The sequence below is a fragment of the Manis pentadactyla genome, chromosome 12, assembly GCF_030020395.1.
Source record: "Manis pentadactyla isolate mManPen7 chromosome 12, mManPen7.hap1, whole genome shotgun sequence".
Taxonomy (NCBI): Eukaryota; Metazoa; Chordata; class Mammalia; order Pholidota; family Manidae; genus Manis; species Manis pentadactyla.
The window spans coordinates 92288073-92307952 of NC_080030.1; positions in this window are offsets into that span (position 1 = coordinate 92288073).

Consider the following 19880-nt stretch of genomic DNA (forward strand, 5'->3'; position numbering starts at 1 on the left):
CGTACATTTATTATATTCTTATTGTGAGCATCGGTCAATATTGGGTCTCTGCTCACATGTCTTTAAATTCTGATAGTACTCTGAACAAAAACATAAATATTTATTAGTTGATAAATGCTATTTTATAAAACATGAGAAGTGTAACTTCATGAGAGTCATATAATGAGATGGAAGAAAATTCCAGGATTTCAGATGTGCCTACAGGTCTTTAGATACCAATTTGAAAAGAGCATGACTTTCAAAATTCACATGGAAAACAAAATGACAGTATTTAGCTTTTAGAAGTTGAGACTCAAAAGCTTTAATACAATTTGCAGTTCTTTAAAAAAAAATACATTATAGTACACAGAGATAATATCCATATAAAACCATAACAGTAAAATTAAATGGCCAATATAAATTCCCAGAACAGCCAAAGAGAAAATGAAATGAAAATAAAATTTGTGTTATTGGGTTTTTTCTCATTCAGGGCAAAGCTGTTCAGTTTCTATAATATTTGGAAACTATAAGAAAGTTTTTCACACAATTGTTTCATTGTCTAAAATGTATCTGACGAATCCTGAATCCTGTGGAGACGGAGAAGACAAAAGTGAGTTTACTGAGAGATAGAAACCCCCTTCCAACTGAGTTGCTAATCTTTGGAGGTTCTACGGAGGTTTTTGTGCCTGCAGGAGTTTAACATGGCCTTTCTCTGAAATCCCTGGAGCAAGGCTGCGGAAAAGAGGCACTGAGGCTTCTGTGTGCAATTCCAGGGGCACATCCTCTCAAAGAGCCACACAGATGTAGATAAAGAACTTCATCCCCCAGCTGAGTTTGGAAAAGACCTGATGTTTGAAGACACTAAGAAGGTTAAAGCATTAGAAGTTATTTTGAAGCTTCAGAATACTATCTTCCAGATGCTCCTTATTGAGAATAGGGAGTTTGTTGGTTTTAAAAGTGTAAGATATGAAATCCTCTGACTCCCAGGGTGTGACCCTTAAGAACATGACTTCTAGCTTCACTTCCTGGGCAAAGCTCTTGTCCATAGTCTCTTGCCTGGAGTGAAGACAGAGTTGGCTCAGAGGAATTCCACGCCAAGCCCCCACATCGTCAGGAGAAAGGCGCAACCCTGGAGCGATGCTCAGGGCCGAGCAGCTGTCAGAGCTTGGCAGTGGGATCCTAGCCACAGCTACAGCAAAGCTCAAGATGGGAAATAACCCCATCATCGCTGCCACCACTTACTTATTGTTCTCTTTGTAGGTTATGAAAGCCAGAATAGGGAGGAAAGTCTGGTTTTATTTGTGTCTACATAGGACAACTTGCAACGGCCAAGCACTCCATGCATTTGAGGTGGGACTTCTACCGGAAGAGGTGAGAAAAAGATGACTTTAGGTAGAGCAAAGAACAAAGAAAGGTTGGAGGTGAAAGGGGCTGTCATCAATCTTCATTCACTGAGGATGTAATGGAAAACATGTTGGCTATAGTTGATACCACGGCACTGTATAATTAAAAAAATAAAACTTCATTCAGGTCTCTGCTAAAACACCACCTCCAAATAAGACGGTCCACCCCTCCCTCTCTCCTTTCTTGCACTGTTTAGTTTGTCTCTTTAAAACTTATCACTCCCTAAAGGTGCATTATATGGTAATTTGTCTATTGATTCACTTGTCTATTCATCAGCTTTTGATTGATCACCTAATCTGGCAGGCCTAGTCTTGGCCTTGAGATTATAGCACTGAACACAGACCAAGCACCTGCTCTTATGGAACTTACATCCCAGTCAGGAGTGAGGAGCAAGACTGACAATGAGCAAATAAACAAGTAAAGAAAAAGTCTGTCAGAGAATGATAAGTTCTCTAGAAAAAATAAATAATAATGATGCAGAAAAGAAAGACAGGGAATGACAGCATGCAGGGGGTAGCAATTTAGATAGAATCGCCAGAGAGGCCTCACTGAAAACATGACATTTGGGAAAAGTGTTCCAGACAGAGGAAACAGGTGCAAAGGCCCTGAGGCAGGAACTTGGTGTGTTCAAGGAGCACAAAAGGCCAGGGGCCGGGGAAGGGAGGCAGCCAGAGAGTGATGGGTGATGAGATCAGAGAGATACAAGCACCAGATCCCGCAGGGCTGTTTTAAGGACTTTACATTGAATTCTGCATGAGATTGGAAATCACTGATACAGAGTCGCAAGATAAAACACAGGACACCCAGTAAATTCAAACTTCAGATGCGCAATGATTTTTTTGAGTATAAGAATATATCAAATATTGCATGGGACATACTTGTATTTTAAATGTATTTGTTGTTTATCTGAAATTTTATTTGTTCATCCCGTATTTTTATTGGGTAAATATAGCAACCCTCCATGGGACACTTTTGAGCAGAAGACTGATATGGTCTGACGTAAGTTTTAAACAGGGTTGTTCTGGTTCCTGAGGTGAGAATAGACAACAGGGGCAAAATGGAAGCAGGGGGACCCCTTAGGGGGCCTTTGGATGACCCGAGATGATGAGGATGGGGCTTTTCCCAGGGTCAAAGGAATGGATTGACAAATGGACCATCTGGACAGATGGATGGCACTTTAGCTCCACTGGCGTGTGGTGCAATTTAAAGCAGGCAGTGGGGAAATAATGCTACAAATGAATATTGGGGCCAGATCAGGTGGGTCTCATAGCATCAGGCAAGAGTTCTGTATTCCATTTAGGAAATGGAAGCCTTAGAGGTTTTGGAGCAGGTGAGTGATATCAGAGGTGGGTTTTAGAAGGACCCTCTGCCACCATTAGGCTGAAGAGAGGAGATACTCAGGAGAGACCAGCTGTGGGACTGCTCCGTCTCTGCTTAGAGGTTCTGCGTTTCCCGGGCTAGGGGAATCCTGTCAGACTGTGATTCATTAACTCTCAAAGATGTTCTTCCTTACAAATAGGCCCATTGCCAATAATATTCAGTTATGTCTGGGTTCCTACAATGAAAGTAAAATGTGTGGACAGTCATGTATGTATCCCAGGAATTCATTACTCCAACTAATGGGGAGCCCTACCCCCCATGCCCACGCCCCTCCAAATACTCTCAGGTCTGCACAAATACCAACATACCTTCACAGATAAGTAATCAGACATGGAGAGAAATAAAGGGTAATCTATATGAAACAATTTGGCGGTTTGTCGCTAACATCTGCTTTGAAGCCTCCCTCTGAGAAGGCAGTGCCTCTGAAGGGAGCGAGCAGTGAAGCGATCGGGAGCTGTGCCCACTCCCTAACAGCACCCTGGCTGTGTTCAGGCCTCTTCCTTCCCCCGCACGGCCATGGTCTCTGCGGCAGCAGCTCCCACCCTGGCCTCAGCGGTGGGGCTGACCGGTCTGAAAGCAACGCTGTTCCCTTGTGTGCGATGGGGAAGAGCGCAATGGGACCCGTTTCTTACTAGCAAAGTTAACAGGAAGTAGGGAGTAGAGAGCAGTTATGGGAAGAGTTTCCTCAATACTCAAACAAAACCTCAGAAAGAGCCACTCTCACCCCGCGTTTTGGACAAGGCAGAGTCTGGATGTGGTGAAGTCCGCTCAGGGGATGGTGGAACCACGAGCAGGGAAGAACCTGGTCCTGACCCCAGGCTAAGCCACCGACCCAGAGCCCAGAAGCCCGCCCTGCTCTGGACGCCCCGCAGTGTGGGGTGCTCAAGGCCCTGTGGGTTAGGACTCTGGGTCCGGAGTCTCAGACCGGCTGCTAACCACATCTTCACCGCTAGACCCAGCCCAGGAGGCCAGGTTCCCAGCCCAGCAGGTCTCAGATACCAACTGTGACCTCAGGGACAGCAGGACTGGACCCCGCTGACTCACTTCCCACACCTGTGCCCACCGACAGGCCATTGGCCATGTGAGAGGGGCGCCCCATTCTTCACATCCCAGGGGGCCTCCTCTGTGGTATCCCCCATCATCTGCCCCACCTACCACTCTTACTCTGCCCCAAAAGATGCAGGAAATAAAATTGGTAAATTTGGGAGGAAAAAACAAGTCTTCTTAGCTTAGCTTCTCCTCTCCTTTCTGGAGACCATCTCTGCCCCTCTGCTGTGCCAGGAACAAGGTGGGTAAGTCTAATCAAAAGTGAAGTACAGTTGATCCTTGAGCAACTCAGGGGTTGGGGCACCAACCTCCCCCATGGTCAAAAATCTGAGTATAAATTTTGACTCCCCAAAAAACTTAACTACTGACTACAACTACTATTGACTGGAAGCCTTACCAATAACACAAACAATTAACATATATTTTGTATTTATACGTATTATATACTATATTTTTGCAATAAAGTAAGCTTCAGAAAAGAAAACATGTTTTCAAGTTGTTGTACATCTCCACAAACTTTTCCATATAGATATTGAAAAAAATCCACCTGTAATTGGACAAGTGCAGTTCAAACCTGTGTTCAAGGTCAACTGAATTAGCAAGACTACTTGGCTGCAGCTTTAAAACCTCTTCTTCCAGCCTAGTTGTGTCAGGAGTAAATACAGTATTCTGACCCATGTCTGTCTGGGCCCGGCCTCCGCCCTTCATTGGTTCTATATTCAGGAAAGGGTGAATGGCTGTTGTTTCACTCCTTCCTTCTGGTCAGGGTAAAGGCTGAATTGCCAAAACAAAGTGGCCCAACAGGACAGCAGCTTACATAAGACAGAGCTGATTTCCTTCCCACACAGGAGAGGTGAGCCCTCGACATTGGCGGCAGGCTCTGCTCGCAGGCTTGTTTGCAATCCGGGTTCTCCCACCTTATGGCTCTGCCATCCCTGGTGTTAGTCTCACTTGCATGATGGAAGCCAGGTCACCACCACTTCCACACTCCAGTCCACAGGAAGGGAGAGGGAGGGCGGCGGAACAAGAGCCCAAGGTCATAAGGCCATGGCCCAGAGGCTGCACGTGTCATTTCCACTGAACTCCAGCCCAGTCCCGTGGCCACCGCTGACTACATGGACAAAGCGTGTGTCTAGTTTGGAGTCTCTATTTCTGAAAAAATACCTCTCACTTCTTTGGGTGATTCCCTAACTCCAGGATATCTGTCTCCTTCCACAAGATAGAATAATAAAATCTACTTAGCTAGACAATGCTAGGCTGCAAAAATCAGTGAAGATCCTGGTCCTCCTTGGGTAGTGTGTTCCCAGGAAGTGGCTCTATTGATGCTTCTCCACCAAGCTGCCTGGAGCTTCTCCTGCCTGCTCTAGGAGGTGGAGGAGCTGAGCTTTCTCCACCCAGCAGCCATGACTGGGAGCCAGGACTTTGCCTGGCCTGGGGCACAGAAGGTGCTTAATAATGTGAGCAATGAATGGGAAACTGAGCGGGCGTGTAGGTGGTTGGAGGTGTAAATGGAATCAATCCCCTTCACTGTCTCCTGCTTTCCCTGTGGGCTATGTCAGAGCACCACACCTGTTCCAAAGTTAGGCAGTTGCCAGGCAGGAACATTCTGGGGCATCACCAGCAAATAACCAGCACCTAAGCAGAGAAACCATGGCAGAGAATAAGCTTTGTTTGTTTTTTTAAAATCCCTATTCTTTGTTGTTGTTTTTAATTTAATTTTATTTTTGTTTTATTTTAGTATCATTAATCTACAATTACATGAGGAACATTATGTTTACTAGACACCCCCATCACCAAGTCCCCCCCACATACCCCATTACAGTCTCTGTCCATCAGCATAGTAATATGCTATGGAGTCACTACTTGTCTTCTCTGTGTTGTACAGCCCTCCCCGTGCCCCCATCCTCATTATACATGCTAATCATAATACGCCCTTTCTTTTTTACCCCCCCTTATCCCTCCCTTCCCATCCATCCTCCTCAGTCCCTTTCCCTTTGGTAACTGTTAGTCCATTCTTGGGTTCTGTGATTCTGCTGCTGTTTTGTTCCTTCAGTTTTTTCTTTGTTCTTATACTCCACATATGAGTGAAATCATTTGGTACTTGTCTTTCTCCGCCTGGCTTATTTCACTGAGCATAATACCCTCTAGTTCCATCCATGTTGTTGCAAATGGTAGGATTTGTTTTTTTCTTATGGCCGAATACTATCCCATTGTGTTTATGTACCACATCTTCTTTATCCATTCATCTACTGATGGACACTCAGGTTGCTTCCATATCTTGGCTCTTGTAAATAGCGCTGCAATAAACACAGGGGTGCATCTGTCTTTTTCAAACTGGGTTGCTGCATTCTTACGGTAAATTCCTAGAAGTGGAATTCCTGGGTCAAATGGTATTTCTATTTTGAGCATTTTGAGGAACCTCCATACTGCTTTCCACAATGGTTGAACTAGTTTACATTCCCACCAGCAGTGTAGGAGGGTTCCCCTTTCTCCACAACCTCGCCAACATTTGTTGTTGTTTGTCTTTTGGATGGTGGCGATCCTCACTGGTGTGAGGTGATATCTCATTTTAATTTGTATTTCTCTGATGACTAGTGATGTGGAGCATCTTTTCATGTGTCTGTTGGCCATCTGAATTTCTTCTTTGGAGAGCTGTCGGTTCAGCTCCTCTGACCATTTTTTTATTGGATTATTTGCTTTTTGTTTGTTGAGGTGCATGAGCTCTTTATATATTTTGAATGTCAAACCTTTATTGGATCTGTCATTTATGAATATATTCTCCCATATACTGTAGGATGCCTTTTGTTCTGTTGATGGTGTCCTTTGCTGTACAGAAGCTTTTCGGCTTGATATAGTCCCACTTGTTCGTTTTTGCTTTTGTTTCCCTTGCCTAGGGTGATATGTTCATGAAGAAGTCTCTCATGTTTATGTCCAAGAGATTTTTGCCTATGTTTTTTTCTAAGAGTTTTATGGTTTCATGGCTTACATTCAGGTCTTTGATCCATTTAGAATTTAGTTTTGTGTATGGGATTAGACAATGATCCAGTTTCATTCTCTTACATGTAGCTGTCCAGTTTTGCCAACACCAGCAGTTGAAGAGGCTGTCATTTCCCCATTGTATGTCCATGGCTCCTTTATTGTATATTAATTGACCATATATGTTTGGTTTAATATCTGGGCTTTCTATCCTGTTCCACTGGTCTGTGGCTCTGTTCTTGTGCCAGTACCAAATTGTCTTGATTACTGTGGCTTTGTAGTAGAGTTTGAAGTTGGGAAGCATGATCCCCCTTGCTTTATTCTTCCTTCTCAGGGTTGCTTTGGCTATTCGAGGTCTTTTGTGGTTCCATATAAATTTTAAAACTATTTGTTCCAGTTCGTTGAAGAATGCTGTTGGTATTTTGATAGGGATTGCATTGAATCTGTAGATTGCTTTAGGCAGGATGGCCATTTTAACAATATTAATTCTCCCTAGCCAAGAGCATGGGATGAATTTCCATGTGTTAGCGTCCTCTTTAATTTCTCTTAAGAGTGTCTTGTAGTTTTCAGGGTATAGGTCTTTCACTTGCTTGGTTAGGTTTATTCCTAGGTATTTTATTCTTTTTGATGCAATTGTAAATGGAATTTTTTTCCTGATTTCTCCTTCTGCTAGTTCATCATTAGTGTATAGGAAAGCCACAGATTTCTGTGTATTAATTTTGTATCCCACAACTTTGCTGAATTCAGATATTTGTTCTAGTAGTTTTGGAGTGGAGTCTTTAGGGTTCTTTGTTGTTTTTTTGTTGTGATGAGTTTTCCTCTAGAGATGGCACTGATTGTGTTCTCTACAAAATCTAAAAATTTTTTTTTAAAAACCCTCTTCTCTGAAGTTTCTGCTGCCTGATGCTTATTTCTCTGGGATTTAAGTCATGAAGGCAGAAGAAGAAGGCAGATGAGCTGAATGAAGGGTAAGGTGTGTCTGTGTGCCAGGACAGACCCTGGGGAGAGGCTGGTGCATGGACTTGCTGGTGCCTCTGGGGCCACAGCCCTGACGAGGTAGCATGTTGGTCACAGCCATGGCGACATAGTCAGTAATCTGTGATCTACAGATGGGCATTTCCCAATCCTCAACTGGGGCAAGCCAAGGTGTTCTCTCGTGGCCTCCTGTTCGTCACTGACAAGTTGTATGCCCCAGTTTCCCCTGTCACCAAAGAAGGTCCGGTAACAATTCATCATACAGAATCGCTTTGAAGAAAATAAATAACTATGTAAAAAGACATGTCAGGTAACTCGACAGGGTCACATGCATGGGAATTTACACTCGCATCTCTCTCTCCACAGGCTCCTGCCTGAGGTCCAGTCCTCACTCCTCTGGCTCTCTCTCATCCCACACAACCCCCTCTTTTCACTAGTTCATCAAAGCAGCTCAAACCCCTGAAACGAATAATCCCAGCTTCTGAGTTACTGTCCAGAGAAGTTCATGGAGTGTGCAGAGTTAGGAGGACCTTGAAAGGCTTCAAAATAATGGGACCACCCTCACAGCAGTGTCCTTTAACAGACTTTCAAAACCTCCCTCTCACAAGAGGGCCTGTCTTAGTGGGCAGGTAAGATGCCTGAGGAAGAAAGGAGACTTGCCGGTGGAAATGCTTTACCCTCCTAAGTACCAGTCTTGGGTCTGGAGCTCAAGCCCAAGCACTACAAAGTCAAAGGAGGCATCAGCTGGCATTTGGAGAGACTCTTTCCTCTGCCCTGAGTTGTTGTGAGAGGAATGGCATTTTTTTAACCTGTTCCTGAAACCTGCCCATAACAACAAAGGGCAGCTCCCTGGCCCACTGCAGGGAAGGACTTTGCTGTGGCCTCTGTGTGCCCAGGCGCTGACACTGGCTTGGCCCACCCTGACCCTGTCAGCAAAGCACAGCCTTGACTGCTGGGTGCCCTGGAGGGCCCAGATACCACAGGCCCACCTCCCTGCTCTGGTGCCCCATCAGGCCGTCCTGGGAAAGCCTGCAAACAAGAGGGTTAGAGGAACTGAAGAATGGAGGCTGCTGAAAGACCAGAGCAGGCCTCCAGTATGGCCTCTGTTTGTTTTCATCCTCACTACAGGCTCCCTACTTGCTAAAAATGGCCATGCTTGTTGCCTCATAAAGCAAAAATGTTGTGCCCTAGCAGGAGAGAATTTTCTTTTTAATACATTCTGCATGGAGAAGCAAAACTCCCCTTCTCTGAGTCCGAGTACTACTCTGCACACTGTGCATACTGAATCTGAGGAAATGCTCTCTGTGCCCTTTGTGCCTCGCCTACCACCAACATCCCTGAGCCATGCCTCAGTTTAACTTGCCAACTGGGGCTTCAGGTTCTCCCAGCCCTTGCAGGTGCTGGGCCAGAAAACAGAGTGCTTCTCACCGCCGCCGATCAGGGCCACTCCAGAGCAAGGAGGCACAGAGAGACCGCCCTGCCAGTTCAGTGCAGTGGTTCTCAGACTGTGGCCCATTCTGAACCACCTGTGGAAATGCTCACAGCCCATGACCAGGCCAGCCCCAGCCATTCAGCCAGGACTGCTGGGAGTGGACTGGACATCACCGCCCAAGTACGCACTGGAAACCCCCTGAGAAGTTTTCACGGTGCAGGCGGCTGATCCCCAGCACCAAGTTGGAGAAGCAAGTCTAGCAAAAGTCTGCCAACACCAGGATGACCGGCTGCTGGGCAAACAAACTCTGTTCTGCGTTCGCCCCACCTGAGCCTTCTCCCCAGCCACAGTGTAGACCCCCAGAATCCTCAGGCATCGGCCAGCCTATAATTGGGGGTGGAAACACTGATCTAGTAAGATAAAAATAACGTAATAACAACTGCCACACGCTCTGGGCTGGACATCACAGAAGGAGCATTTACATGTATTATCAAACCCCCAAACTCATACAGGACTCTCTTCCTTAGATAAAAAACAGTCTCAGAGGAGGTCACTGACTGCCAGGATCACACCGTTGTTGAATGAAAGCGCCAGAATTCCAACCTAAGTCAACTGACTCCATAAGCTAACTTTTTAACCACCTTGTGTCAAATTTTCTGTATTTTCTGTTTGACATTCAATGATCTGAACCCACCCATTTCCCCAAAAGCAGATACTCCAAAGCACATTTGCCAAAAGCTAATTTGTCAACTTCTCACATCACCAAAAATTTCCATAAACCATCTAAAGAGTTTACAGTCATCCATGGTACATAGTTGGTTTCAACAGATTTTGAGGACATTTTCCCCGTAGGGGTCCCTTTTGCCCTGTCCAGCCTGAGGAGAGGGGAGGGAAGGGCCCGGCCCTGCACAGCAGCAGCGTCCCAGTCCCAGTGCCGGCTCCGTGTCACGCCTGGGTCCTGCCTTTACCACCACCTGCCGCAGGTCCCCACGCTCAGGCCCCTGGGCTGCCAGTGTTTGGGCCCTAAGCAAGGCTGTGGTGGGGGCCCGAGTGAGGCTGGACTCGACAGGACCCCCTGCCTTTGGCTAGGTGCTCCAAGGAGAGGGAGAGACTCTCCCAAGCAGAGCAACAGAGAGGTCTACTCCAGCCAGCTATCCCAGCCTTCTTAGAAACTTTTCCTTGGTCAGTGTGAGATAAACTAGTCACACATCTATTTGATTTTCAATAAATTGACAAGAGCCCTCTCATTCAAACCCTGTGCTCTGCCCCGGCATCCTGTCCTGCTACCACCAAGCACTGGTCATGCTGAGTCCTGATTGCTTCTTCACTTCCCTCCCGCAGGTGATCGCGAGTCCTGTAGGGGCAGGAACCCCCTTCCGCCTTTGTGCCTCCAGCACTGGACACAACAGCTCTCTGATTGTTCGAGAGGACATAAAATTTATCATTCAAACCAGGAAACTTTTAGGGTTGAATATAAAATTTATCATTCAAAGCAGGAATCCTGCTAACCTGATGGGATCTTCACAAACCAGAGTAAACCAGGGCTGTCCTGAGCAATATGAGTGACCATCACTCTATCTGTAGTAGACTCACAGATTGGTTTTATTAATAAACTCACGCAAATAAAAAACCTGGGGTTGGCCTACTTCTTGCTAATTGTGTAGTGGGTGTCTCTCAGGTGAGACGGTGTTTCCCATGAGGAATCAGGCAGTATGGACCACCCCGCTGGTTGCCGGAAGTGTTCGTCCCAGAGCCCATCCTAACAGTGAGCCGCCCTGTGCCCTGGCTCCCCTGAGAGGCTGACGGCTGGTGCCTGGCACAGGGTGAGCCCTCCATAGTCTCTGCTGAACTGAGTTAATGTACCTTGTTAAACCACTCACACGGCTGCGGACATGGGTGGATTTATTGGTTAAATTGGGTCCCCTAAAAAGATATGTTCAAGTATTAATTCCTTGTAACTATAAATGTGACCTTATTTTTTTGGAAATAGAATATTGTCTTGACGTAATCAAGTTAAAATGAGGTTATACTGGATTAGGTTGGGCCCTAAGCCAATGACTGGCACCATGTAAGAACAGGGAAGATCAGACACAGACACCCAGGGGAAAATGCTATGTAAGGACAGAGGCAGAGATTGGAATGATATGTCTACAAACCAAGAATGCCAAGGATTGCTGGCAACTCCCAAAAGTGAGGAGAAAGGCACGGAACAGAGATCCTTCAGAGCTTCCAGGAGGCACCAACTCTGCGGACATCTTGATTTTTGAATTCCAGCCTCCAGAATTGTGAAAGAATAAATTTCTGTTGTTTTAAGCCACCCAGTTTGTGGCAATTTTGTACAGGCAATTTAATACAGATGGTACATGTACATTGTGAATGAGAATAAAAATGGCAGTACAAACAGAAGCTGGCATGCTCAGGTCCTCACGCTCTTACCCCCACCTCCTCTCTAGCCTCGGTTCCTACTGCACTCCTGCGGACCTCCTCTACTCCAGCCGTGGGGATTCACTCATTGTTGCAAGGATATGCTCTGCCACCTCGTGATTCTGTGCCTTTGCATATGCTGTTCCCGCTGCACTTGTCTTTCAAATCCCAGTTTAACAGCCAGCTCCTCTAGAAGCCTTCTCTCAGCCTCTCAGGAAGAATTAAAGTCTCCCTTCTTTGAAGTCCTACAGAACGTTCTTACCTCTGTCCTGGTGGCCATCCTCATGATCTCTGTTCTTATCCATTTACCCCTTTGGGGGCCCAGCGCTTACAGGAGCTGTGCCCTACTCCTCTCTGAATGGGAAGTGCTTAGCAGAGTGCTCGGCACCGAGGAGGGACATCATCAGAATTCAAACGCTAGGTTGTAGGAACTTGACCCTGGGGAACAGTGAGAGTTTAGTAAGCAGGAAGTGGAGAGGGCCACTTTCTGTAGGAAGATAAGGCTAACTTGGTAGGTCAGAGCCAGACTGTGAAGGGGTCTGAGGAATCATGAAGGAAAGTTTAGACCTCATGCTGCAGACTTCTCAGAACTTGTGGACGTTTTTTTGTCTGTAGCCTGAAAGGATATGTGCTACTGAACCATGGTTCCAATGGTAGTGCAGAAGACAGACCAGCGTGGAAACTGTGTAAGGGTCCAAAAGCTCAACACGGAGGTATTTGCCCATTGAGGTGAGAGGTGAGAGGTGAATGAACCAGAACGGAGGCAGTTCAGATGTGTCCGAGATATAATCAGGAGTCGTCATGGCCAAATCACTGCACAAAATAGTGGAGAAACAGAGCAGCAGAGGAGCCTGCAGTGTCCGGCCTATGAATATGGTGGGCAGCGGGGCCAGCCACATGAGATGACTGCTCAGGAGGGCAGCATGTTCAGAGGTGAGACCAGGGGTGTCTGGAGAGTGAGTCTGTTCTGCAGTGCACACTGGAGATTTCCAGGAGGCCTTTCTATGAGAGGTTCTGGGGCTCAGGGAGATAACGGATGGAGAAACAACTATGCAAAGTGCTGAGGTTCAGTAGGGGATGGCCAAAGGTGCAGATGAGGCACACTAACCAGGGTGTCCACTGCAAACGCAGAGTGGGCTGATGCGATGACAGATCCCTGAAGAACAGCAGTAGCAAGCCAGTGCCTCTCTGGAAGTTCCGTCCCCTGAAACGGCAATGCGACGGCCCTGTGGTTCTGCCTCTAGCCGTCCCCAGAGTCCCCTGCGCTGCCACAGGAGCAGCTCTCCTGTGAAGAACAATTCTCTCTGTCTGCCATCTCTCAAAATTATTTTTCTGTTCCCTAATACTATTCAGGCACAAAACCTCTGGCTTGCAAGCTTGGGATTAATGTGATGAAAATCTATATTCACCTTGCATGGGCTGTTTCAAATAACAGATATTTATTTGATCAGACTCCATTATGCCCTCGGCTGTATATCCTTGCACACAAGAAGAAGGCTGAGCGCAAGGTTTTGGCGACCATTGTACAGGGTGCTTCAGGCCCTGGAACACAGGAACCGCAAGAAGAGACAAATTAAAAATTAATGAACATGCTGTATGGGATGTCTTGCAGTCAAGGATATTTTACACAGATAAAAGAACAAGGGAGAGGGAAAGGTTTCATTGCTAATGTTCTCCTTTAGAATTATTAGTTAGGGAAAACTGGTGAAGAAAGGAGGGGACAGGACAGGGCAACTGAGTTAAAGTGAAAGGCCAGCAGTAAGAAAGCCAGGCACGCTGAGATGAGGGTGTGCAGACAAACGGCCTTTTGAGGCTTATGCTGCGTGGGGGGCAATACACAGTAAAGTGTAGAGTACTTCAGGACAAAGAGCAGAAACATTTCCACTGGGGCGGCTTCGCCTAAAGCCCGGCCAGCCCTGACTTGAATAATAAGACTGTTTGGACTACCCTCAGGCCAGTAGCAGAGGCTTATGTAACAAAACAAAGAAGTTTTGGCTTATCTACCTTCCCAAAGAAAATATGAAGCTTCCTATACATTGCAATGTTTTGCAGCCATGGAGTAGTTCTCTGCAGCTGCTGAGTTAGTTCCCACCAAAGGAAATGGGTTTCCTATAAGCAGTAAATGAAAATGCCAATAATAACAAAAAAATCAACCAGGCTCCAAACACACACACACACACATTTGCTGAACCCTGAAAAGGGACAAATCAATTGTTTTTTAATGAACTGCAATATCAACAGATTTATCCCAAAAAAAAGAGTACCTAGTGAATTAGAAGCACATCTACATATTTTCTAAAAACTACTGAAGTATCACAAGCCCAGAAAATGAAGCCTTCCAAATCAAGCCTGAAGCAAACATTGCATCTGGTTCAAGTCGTGCTTCGTAAAATATACTACTATGCTATTTTAAGGAGATAGCTAAAATTTTTGGATGAAATCCCTATAGAAAGCAGAATATGCATCTGTAGGGTGAGGAATTGGTTAAGTGTTGAAACATAATCTGTGAAACCGACTGGCTGTGGCAAGGTGGACCAGTTGTATGAAACTTGCCAAGCAGCGGGGTCAAGATTAGGGTTGTGATGGCCTCGTTGGCCACCTGGTCACTGTTTTGTTTGGGATCCTGAGCCCTGGGATCGTCACGGAGACCGGTATTGTGCTTCCTGTGGGGCGGAGCTATGCGAGTGCCCTTTCCAAAGCACAGAATCCATTCCAAAGTACAGAGCCTGCTGGGTTCCCCAGCGTGCGGGCTGTGACGCTCACTGTTCATCAGAATCACTCAGGGGAGCTTTTGGAATCTATAGACACTCAGGCCTCACCCAGAGATTCAGATCCGCTGGCTGGAAGAGGCTGTGCAGCCCTGGCCTCTGCGGCTTATAGAAGCCCCCCAGGGGGTCCCAGTGGGCGATCACCACGAGCGCCCTGCCTTCGCACGTCCTGGCTTGTACTGAGCCCCCTTCCATTCACATTTCTCTCTGGGTCAGAGAATGCCATCAGTGCCCCCTCCTCCACCAAGAGTCTACAGATGGTGCAAAGTCTAGTCACGCCGAAAGCTAAGAGTCGGTGATGTAATCTGATTAGTATTTTAGGAAAATAACCACGGAGGCAGGATGGCAGAGGGACTGACGAGAGCGAGCCTGCGGGCCGGGAGCCCAGTTGGGCACCTGACTGGTGCTGTCTGTCAAGGCCACGGGGGGGAGACCAGGGATCGGAGGATGTGGGAGGGGACCGAACACGCTTCTGGGGCCACGCCAACTGCCTTGTCTGTGCCAGGGGACCAGGCTGAGGAAGGAGTTGGGGGTAGAAGCACAGGATGGGGAAATAAGGTCAAAAGAGACAAACATAACTAAAAAAAAAGACCATCTGACTGGGGGAAGGAGAAAGAGCACCCGCCTGCCCGCAGTGTGGCCCTCCTGTCCCCGCCGCGGCCCCGGGAGGGCTGAGCAGACCGCACAGAGTGGAAGGTGGTCCTGGGCCTGTGGATTTGCATGCAGTGACCGGCGTCTCTGTCCAGACTGTGGGCTGCCGAAGAGCAGGCACTGCTGTTGGTCACCTTTCTCGTCTCAGTCCCCAGCACAGGGAGCATGAGCTGAGCCCGGAACACGCGTCTGCTGAGACGGTGAGTGACACCATGGAGTCGCGGACAGCCTCACTGGGAACTCTGGGATCAAGCCAGCTTCATGACAAAGACTGTTTCACATAAAAAGGAGCCACAGTGCCTTATTCACCTGAGCTGCAAATGGCTTATAAGACATGAGGATTCTAGCAACGTCCTTTGGGAGGAAATGTTGGTAAGGGAAGGTTTTAGGCTTGAGTCATCGTGTTTTGGTGTGGCATATGCTTTCCAGTGAAGGCAGCCTTTGACAAAAGCCACTGTGCATGGTAGGTGCCCCCTTTCTGAATGTGGGAGAGGAGGGTGTGAAGGGGGACTGAGACAGGAGCTTGTGTCTGTCCTTGTCCTGGACACAGTGGGCTGGAGGCACTGGGGGACATGGAGGGACAAGACGTGCACTTGACCAGCCTACCCTGGGGAAATGGGGGTCACGCCACTCGGGTCGACACAGAGAAGACTCCCTTTAGAAGGGGTGCGTGGTGTTGGTGAGAACTCAAGAAGGTGAGCAGTCATTTCCAAGGGCACCAGCAAACGGATTCTGTGTGTGGCTCTTTTTCAGAGCTGTCATTCTTTGCTTTCAGATCTCCTTGCAACAGCCCCTTCTTTTCTCTGAAATGACACACTGAATATGGTTAATTAATCAGTCAATCAACATCCAGTGATGATCAGACAGCTGCTGTTCGCCTACCAGAGAGGAAGCCACCAGCATGCAAACCGGGGGGGTGACCCAGACCAGGGCGTGTCTCACCTGCAGTGTGCCTCAGGCATCATTGGACCAGATGCTCCATCCCCACCATTCCTACAGAGGCTTCCTAAGTGGCTTGATCCCTTCTCTGCCAAGAAACTGATCACGTCAGCTGCAATTATGCTTTTCACATAAAATCTCCTCGTGCGACTTTATTGTGAGCCAACCCCCCACCCCACCAACCCACCCTAGTCCCCAAGGGGGACAGTATCGCATCACCAATTAGAAGTATGATCTTCAGACTTCTCTGTCTGCAGTGCTGTGAAGGCTTCATTTTCACATTTCTCTTTGGCTGTAAGTGTGAACTGCCAGTTTCAGGAGTTGAGGGTGCATTTTGCTTTCCTCGTCTCTGAAATCAGTATCAATTTGTACTCACTTTCCCTGACCTGAAGGTTTTCCTCTTCCATTTCTTATTTCATTTATGCTGGAAGTCAACAACATTCTGTGCTGGCTGGTGTCTGTGGACACTGTTGTTGACGGCCTGGGAGGAAAGAAGAGAAAGAAAAGAGGAAGAAGAGAAGTAAAGAAGAGACCAGCAGGAAAAAGGAATCTTGAGGCAAAATGTTGTTTTAGTCGTTTTTGGAAACAACTCACTGTCCCCTGTTGTCTGCCGTGGGCTTTTGTTTTCAAAGTCTTGAACTCAGTCCCCACCTTATTTATTCAGTTCTATGATCCCAATTCAGCTTTAAAAATTGCCTGATATACATCTAAGCAGATGTCCTGCAAAGACATGTGTTGTGGAAATGAAGCCATGTCACCAGAAAACACAGCTAAAACTGAAGAGACGAATTTAAGCTACGAGACAGAGAAAAACATTAGCGTATAAATATTCTGAGCTTCTCCTTCTACCTTGCATGAGAGAGTTCTGGGCGCTTTCCACGTGTGCAAAAGAGGCTGTGGGGGGAGAACCTCAGAGCCTGGCTAGATCTGCTTTAGAAAGAGTAGACAAGACGTATGCAGCAGAACAAGGAGTGGGGGGCCCGCTGCCGCCCCCCGGGTAGCAGCACAGCTGGGAGAAGGGGGCAGGCCTGGATGAAGCCGCTGTGCTGAGGGGTGGAGAGAAGGCAGTTAAGAATCTTTCTGTGCATTATGACTATAATGTTTTTAGCATTTTCTCAATAAGCCATGGTGAATGCTCAAGTTACTTTCAAATATTTTCAGGTAAGAGACAGACGTTACTTTGAAAGCGGCCGCACACAGAGGAGGGCCCGCGTGGCAGCTCGCCTTTAGGTGGGTCACACGTATGTCTGACCTCACTGTTGGAGGAGGAGCTGGCGAGGAAAGTGGCCGAGGATGGGGGGGGGGGGGGAAGGCAGGGAAATAAGACCCTCATAGCACTACAGAGAAGTCAGGCTCAGTTTTTTCAACATACCAAATACTAAACTATGTCACTTTCAGAGCGATGACCCTGGAAGCTCCCCAAGGCCCTCCTCTCAGTAAAACAACCTCCTTCTGGAGGCTAAACATAAGTCTGTGGCTTCTCTGTGACCCAAACAGCAGTGCTGACCCCCCAGCCACAGGCCAGATGGAGAAACTGTGGCAAAGAGCCTCTGTTGGAGGAGCTACTGACCACACTTCATGGGAACCTGGGGACCCTCTCTTTGATCTCTCTTGGCAGTTTGTGTGGACGTATCCACCATCTTGGGAGCCAAAGGGAATCTATGAGAGAACAGCCCGCCTCCTTCAGGCTTTATTGAAATGACTAACAAATTACCACAGGTGAGAAGTTGCTTGCCAACCAAAAGCAGTGGTCAGTTCCCAAGAATTGCTGTCCATTGGAGGGCAGAACTATTTGAGAGCCGCTGGGGAGGTGGGCAGGCAGGGGCGCTCCGTGGCCTTGACCCCACAGCTCCAGCTTCCTGCCTTTGAAAGCTGCCCACCCAGGGCTGTAACTGAGGCCCCCAGGCAGGGGGTCATGAGGGCACCAGGCTGGGCCAAGGGCTTGACCCAGAACATGCAGGCTCCAGCTCTCACCCCGACTCCCTGACCTCCTCAAGAAGGAAGTGGCAACTCTTCCCCTCTCCAGGGTGCCCTTTTCTCAAAACAGCCACAGCAAACCCACCCCATGCAAATCTCAGCCCCAGGAGTGGCCCAGTCAGCCCTGAATTTTCCTGAAGCCCAGGGTTGAGTCTTGGTGCCCAGAATTAAAAATTCTATAATTGCCGTGATCTCTGCTAAATTCTGTGAAATATATACCTAGGCAGAAGGTTAGAAACATAACCCGTATTTACATTAAAGCTATTTTATTTTTCTCCATCAAATAAAACTTTTCTATTATCCTAATTTTCAGCCACAATCTTAATAGTGCAAATAATTACAAGTCCTTGCTCTGCCCCTGGTCACTCAGGGTTGATAACCACCCCATGCCATGGCTTGCTTGTCACCAACATGAGAAGCCTGTGTGTGTGACTTGCTAAGGTCCCATTTAACACCAGCATTCTGGAAATCTGTAAGAAATTTGATTATAGTTTACACTAATTTAATCACAAGAGAGTACAGTCCTGACAAATCTCTTAGGAGTCCTTGTTGGGGAGGGAGATTAACCTTGCCAGTTGGAGATTGTGGGCAACAGGGGATCAGAGATGTTAAGTACACGGCTCAAGACCAGACCACCCGTCGATGGCTAAGCTGGGACTCCAAGCTCCAAGCCCTCTTTCTGCAATGCTACCAGACTGCCTAAAATTCCTTCTTGGAGGATGATATGTGTTTGCTGGCCGGCAGGAGGAGACAGGACACTACAGGCAGAAGAAACAATATGCATGAGTCTGCAGGCAGGATAACGCCTCCAGAGAAAGAGCAAGTTGCTTCACGCGGTCACTTATCTGTTGCTAAAGCAATCAAACTGTCTATAGCGAGCCCGAAAGTAGATTATGTCTGAGGAATATTATTTCTTAGATTGCCCAATTGTTACATTGCCTGTCATTTTTACTTTTGCATAAAATTGAATTTTATGGTTCTATGGTAATAAAATCCTTTCATTTATACCATGTTCCTACCCACTAAGCTTTCACAAAGATAAACTCTTTTATGTTGCAGCTATATGCTTTGATTAAAGCAGTTATAGATCCATCTAATTCCACATTCAAATAACTGCCCTGATCAGTTTTTATTTCCATACTTTCCATTTTGATCTATTATCACATTTTTCCAGAATGGCTCTAAGATAATTTGCAGTCCCTGGCAGTTTGTTCTATGTATACGTGCTGACCTATATGTTTAATAGTTTTAATAGTTGTGCAAATCAGCCTGACTTGATCTGCATTATTCTATGTTATTTGCAGCCTGATTAAAGTCATGAATCTCTAAAGTATAACTATGTTTTCAAGATTGTCATCTAAATTATGTAAATAACTAGCCCCATAATTAGCTCTCTTCTTTGATGAGCTTACATTCAGGTTCAAAGCGTGTCGTCTATATTTATCAGTTTGAGGTGTGCATCTCTCCCAGACAGGCATGCCTCTTCAGGAGGGGACCCTCCCCAGGGAAGCGTCATGTCAGCATCCTGAGATGGCCTGGCCACAGCCCCCACCCCATGCTTCCCTCAGGTGCTTGTCAGTCCTTAAGTCTGAAAGAGTCTTTCAAGGACTCTTCCATGCAAACAGTTGAATCCTTATTTCTCCTATCTACTTTTTAGGATCCTAAGGTTCAGCACCAAGTAGGGTTTTTTTGTTCCAAATTCTTTCTATCTCTGCCAGGGATGACTTTTCAGATCTTTCTAGAGGAATTCTTTGTATTTCTCACCTTCACTTGGAGATAAGAAAACACGAAGCAATTTCCCCTTAATAATCAGAGGCTCTTCTTGCCAGCAAGAGAAGAGGAAAGGCTTCCAGGCTGACTTCTGGAAGGGCACCATCATTGGTACTGTCCCTGGGACATTGCTCTGTGGGATGATCACACTGAACCTG